Source organism: Pelophylax lessonae (genome assembly GCF_965119305.1).
Source record: "Pelophylax lessonae genome assembly, chromosome: 3".
NCBI lineage: Eukaryota > Metazoa > Chordata > Amphibia > Anura > Ranidae > Pelophylax > Pelophylax lessonae.
Window position 1 is genome coordinate 290,828,368 of NC_138770.1, and position 6,310 is coordinate 290,834,677.

Sequence of the window (6,310 nt, forward strand, 5' to 3'; positions counted from 1 at the left end):
GGCAAACTGAAGCGCCCTGCAATCCTCGGCGGTGGAAGGAGATGCGCCAAACAAATTTAAAAAGGTGTATCTCACATGTACCCATACAGACTATGCCGTAATTTAATTTTTTACACTCAAAAAGGGTGTATATTGAATAGCGGAATAGATAAAAATTTATAAAATGGTGTATCTCACACGTAAAAACACAGACTAGGCCCCGATTACAACTTTTTGTACCCTAAAGGCAGGATGAGGATGAGGAGTAGGAGGAGTTCGGAACAGGAGGCAAACTGAAGCACCCTGCAATCCTCGGCGGTGGAAGATGCGCCCCAAAAGATTGGAAGGTGTATCTCACACGTACCGATACAGACTATGCCGCAATTTAATTATTTTTACCCCAAGGGTGTAGATTGAATAGCGGAATAGAAAATATGATATCAAAAGGTGTATCTATCTCACACGTACAGACCCAGACTAGGCCCTGATTACTATTTTTTGTACCCTAAAGGCAGGATGAGGAGCAGGAGGAGTTCGGAACAGGCAGGAGGCAAACTGAAGCACCCTGCAATCCTCGATGGTATAAGATGCGCCCCAAAAATTGGAAAGGTGTATCTCACACGTACCGATACAGACTATGCCGTAATTTAATTTTTTACACTCCAAAAGGGTGTATATTGAATAGCGGAATAGGAAAATTTTATAAAACGGTGTATCTCACACGTACAAACACAGACTAGGCCCGATTACAATTTTTTTATACCCTAAAGGCAGGATGAGGATGAGGAAGAGGAGTAGGAGGAGTTCGGAACAGGAGGCAAACTGAAGCGCCCTGCAATCCTCGGCGGTGGAAGGAGATGCGCCAAACAAATTTAAAAAGGTGTATCTCACATGTACCCATACAGACTATGCCGTAATTTAATTTTTTACACTCAAAAAGGGTGTATATTGAATAGCGGAATAGATAAAAATTTATAAAATGGTGTATCTCACACGTAAAAACACAGACTAGGCCCCGATTACAACTTTTTGTACCCTAAAGGCAGGATGAGGATGAGGAGTAGGAGGAGTTCGGAACAGGAGGAAAACTGAAGCACCCTGCAATCCTCGGCGGTGGAAGATGCGCCCCAAAAGATTGGAAGGTGTATCTCACACGTACCGATACAGACTATGCCGCAATTTAATTATTTTTACCCCAAGGGTGTAGATTGAATAGCGGAATAGAAAATATGATATCAAAAGGTGTATCTATCTCACACGTACAGACCCAGACTAGGCCCTGATTACTATTTTTTGTACCCTAAAGGCAGGATGAGGAGTAGGAGGAGTTCGGAACAGGCAGGAGGCAAACTGAAGCACCCTGCAATCCTCGGTGGTATAAGATGCGCCCCAAAAATTAGAAAGGTGTATCTCACACGTACCTATACAGACTATCCCACAATTTAATTATTTTTACCCCAAGGGTGTAGATTGAATAGCGGAATAGAAAATATGATATCAAAAGGTGTATCTATCTCACACGTACAGACTCAGACTAGCCCCTGATTACTATTTTTTGTACCCTAAAGGCAGGATGAGGAGTAGGAGGAGTTCGGAACAGGCAAGAGGCAAACTGAAGCACCCTGCAATCCTTGGTGGTGTAAGATGAGCCCCAAAAATTGGAAAGGTGTATCTCACACGTACCGATACAGACTATCCCGCAATTTAATTTTTTTTTACCCCAAGGGTGTAGATTGAATAGCGTAATAGAAAATATGATTTCAAAAGGTGTATCTATCTCACACGTACAGACCCAGACTAGGCCCTGATTACTATTTTTTGTACCCTAAAGGCAGGATGAGGAGTAGGAGGAGTTCGGAACAGACAGGAGGCAAACTGAAGCGCCCTGCAATCCTTGGCGGTGGAAGGAGATGCGCCAAACAAATTTAAAAGGTGTATCTCACACGTACCGATACAGACTATGCCGTAATTTAATTTTTTACACTCCAAAAGGGTATATATTGAATAGCGGAATAGGAAAAATTTTATAAAACGGTGTATCTCACACGTACAAACACAGACTAGGCCCCGATTACAATTTTTTGTACCCTAAAGGCAGGATGAGGATGAGGAAGAGGAGTAGGAGGAGTTCGGAACAGGAGGCAAACTGAAGCGCCCTGCAATCCTCGGCGGTGGAAGAAGATGCGCCAAACAAACTTAAAAAGGTGTATCTCACATGTACCCATACAGACTATGCCGTAATTTAATTTTTTACACTCAAAAAGGGTGTATATTGAATAGCGGAATAGAAAAAAATTTATAAAATGGTGTATCTCACACGTAAAAACACAGACTAGGCCCCGTTTACAACTTTTTGTACCCTAAAGGCAGGATGAGGATGAGGAGTAGGAGGAGTTCGGAACAGGAGGCAAACTGAAGCACCCTGCAATCCTCGGCGGTGGAAGATGCGCCCCAAAAGATTGGAAGGTGTATCTCACACGTACCGATACAGACTATGCCGCAATTTAATTATTTTTACCCCAAGGGTGTAGATTGAATAGCGGAATAGAAAATATGATATCAAAAGGTGTATCTATCTCACACGTACAGACCCAGACTAGGCCCTGATTACTATTTTTTGTACCCTAAAGGCAGGATGAGGAGTAGGAGGAGTTCGGAACAGGCAGGAGGCAAACTGAAGCACCCTGCAATCCTCGGTGGTATAAGATGCGCCCCAAAAATTGGAAAGGTGTATCTCACACGTACCGATACAGACTATCCCACAATTTAATTATTTTTACCCCAAGGGTGTAGATTGAATAGCGGAATAGAAAATATGATATCAAAAGGTGTATCTATCTCACACGTACAGACTCAGACTAGGCCCTGATTACTACTTTTTGTACCCTAAAGGCAGGATGAGGAGTAGGAGGAGTTCGGAACAGGCAGGAGGCAAACTGAAGTACCCTGCAATCCTCGGCGGTGTAAGATGAGCCCCAAAAATTGGAAAGGTGTATCTCACACGTACCGATACAGACTATGCCGCAATTTAATTCTTTTTACCCCAAGGGTGTAGATTGAATAGCGGAATAGAAAATATGATAACAAAAGGTGTATTTATCTCACACGTACAGACCCAGACTAGGCTCTGATTACTATATTTTGTACCCTTAAGGCAGGATGAGGAGTAGGAGGAGTTCGGAACAGGCAGGAGGCAAACTGAAGCACCCTGCAATCCTGGGCGGTGTAAGATGAGCCCCAAAAATTGGAAAGGTGTATCTCACACGTACCGATACAGACTATCCCGCAATTTAATTCTTTTTACCCCAAGGGTGTAGATTAAATAGCGGAATAGAAAATATGATATCAAAAGGTGTATCTATCTCACACGTACAGACCCAGTCTAGGCCCTGATTACTATGTTTTGTACCCTAAAGGCAGGATGAGGAGTAGGAGGAGTTCGGAACAGGCAGGAGGCAAACTGAAGCACCCTGCAATCCTTGGCGGTGTAAGATGAGCCCCAAAAATTGGAAAGGTGTATCTCATACATACCGATACAGACTATGCCGCAATTTAATTCTTTTTACCCCAAGGGTGTAGATTAAATAGCGGAATAGAAAATATGATATCAAAAGGTGTATCTATCTCACATTTACAGACCCAGACTAGGCCCCGATTACTATTTTTTGTACCCCAAAGGCAGGATGAGGAGTAGGAGGAGTTCGGAACAGGCAGGAGGCAAACTGAAACACCCTGCAATCCTTGGCGGTGTAAGATGAGCCCCAAAAATTGGAAAGGTGTATCTCACACGTACCGATACAGACTATCCCGCAATTTAATTCTTTTTACCCCAAAGGGTGTAGATTGAATAGTGGAATACAATTGAAAATCACTAGCACATGTGAACACAGCAGTGTCTTATGTCAGTCAGCTCTGCTGCAGGCTATGAAGGGAAAAAAAAAAGAAAATTCCCCTTTAAGTTTGTAATTTTTAAATAGATTAGTACAGACTATGCCACAATTTAATTTTTTTAACCTAAAACGGTGTATATTGAATGGTGGAATAGAAAAAAGTGTAGATTATTGAAAATCACTAGCACATGTGAACACAGCAGTGTTTTATGTCAGTCAGCTCTGCTGCAGGCTATGAAATGAAAAAAAAAAAAGAAAATTCCCCTTTAAGTTTGTAATTTTTAAATAGATTAGTACAGACTATGCCACGATTTATTTTTTTAACCCAAAAGGGTGTATATTGAATAGTGGAATAGACAAAAGTGTATAAAATTTAAAATCAGTCAATAATAGCACATGTGAACACAGCAGTGTCTTATCACAGTCAGCACTGAAGCAAAAACGCTGCACACAACTGACTGATAAAAATAGACTTTTTTCTCCCTCCTCAGCGGGTAAAAAGATTGTGTTCACTGCACCACCCCACACACAGCAAAATCGATGTAGAACACTGACCCTCCCTATTCTCCAGCCTCGCCCTAATGTTGTCGATAAGATCTTTCACTGGCACTGCACAACCAACCCCCCACAAAGCAAAATCGATGTAAAACACTGACCCTGCCTATTCTCCAGCCTCGCCCTAAAATGCCCTAATAACTCGCCCTGCCTGCACTCCGACCTGACCCTGCATTCTTTTCGGACACAATACAATTTTTCACTGTCTGTCCCTAATCAGCAGCCAGCACGTATGATGTGTGCTCTCTCCCCAATCTACAGCAGAATGATGCGGCGCGCTGGGGCTCTCGAACTTATAAAAACATGGTCACATGCTTCAGATGGCCAATCACAGCTACTAATACATTAGTAGGCATGGCTGGGATGGCTTAAGGCACACCAGTTAAACGCTTGTTGATTGGCTGTTGAAAGCCCGCCATTAAAAGCGCGCCATTACATACAAACCCGGAAATAAAATGACCGAACACGGATTTTAAACCCGAACATACAGTAAAGTTTTCGGGTCCGTGTTCGGGTAACAAAAATCCAATTATTCGGTACGAACACGAATAATACAGTCCGTGTTCGCTCAACACTTGTATTGACAGCTTGAGTTTATTCAGAGAGAGCAGATTTTTGGACAAGATTTAAATTATTGTTTTGCAAGTGACAGTTTTATTATTATTTTTTTTTTTTTAATTAAGCATATTATTTCTAACATAAGCTGTCTAGGGTCAAGCTATTTATTGCAGTTGTTCCCAAAAATCCTGCTTTGGCAATGAGCAGAAAGAAGGGTGTAGCTTTGAGGATTAGATAGGTATGCATTCATAATGTGCTTATAGATGTTAGGCTGTTAAAATACAGTACACGTGACTTAGCACTAATTCGCACTCAAGAATTTAACAAGTGCTTTTCTGAACTAGAAAACACAGAAGAAAAAAAAAACACCTGAAAGGAGGAAATCTGATATATATACTTGAACAATCAAATGTTTGTGCAGCTATTATTTTTTGATTATGAAAATGAAACTGGTTTGGTAGGTGACTCCTCTCTTAAAATAATGGATCTTGTAAGGTATGTATAAATTATGCTTCAATAGAACTGATTATGAGGCAATTCCTTTCCAGTTTAGTTCTATAGAAGTCTTTCTAAAGTCAATTTAATATTGATTGTGTTAGCAATGACCTTAGAAAAACATTTAGATATATCATGTTTGTTTTGGCACTTGTATTATGGTGGAATTGTCTTTTTTTTGTGCTTTGTGAAATGGTAAATGTAGGGCTCACCAGACATGAGAACCTTTAGTAGGGGTATGTCTGTAAAGGTTGTCATTTGTTCAGTTCATGTCATAGTTAATAGCAGTTAGTCACAACTGGACTGAAGAACTGAAGCAGTAAAACATCTTCAACATTACAGGAAAAGTCCAGTTTAATGTGACTAACTACTACTAACCGTAGTAGGGGTGGTAAGTGTAGCACTGCCCTGTATGGATCTATCTTGGGTCTCCCTTTGATTATTCTGTTGCCAGATACAGAGTATTTTCATATGCTGCCAGGTACACACACACACACTTTCACTCGTTGTCTTCAATGACCAGTCAAGGGGATTTGTTTTGTTATTTTATTTGGAGAACTTGGATAGGGATTATTAGGATACGCCAAATCCAACTATGTACAGGTGAGGACAACTCTCACTTGGCCTCACTTTAGTGGAACTGAATAGCAGATCTTCTGCTGAACCATACAGCACTCGTATGGGAAGAATAAGTCCTTTCCTTGTGTTAGCAGCAGGCTCAGTGAGCTCTGTATCTTCAGGACACTAGCCAGTGTCCCCTTTAGCTTACACCCAGCCCTCTAACTTTTTAGCACCCAGAGGGGGATTCCAACAGCAACAGTCTCTAGGATCCC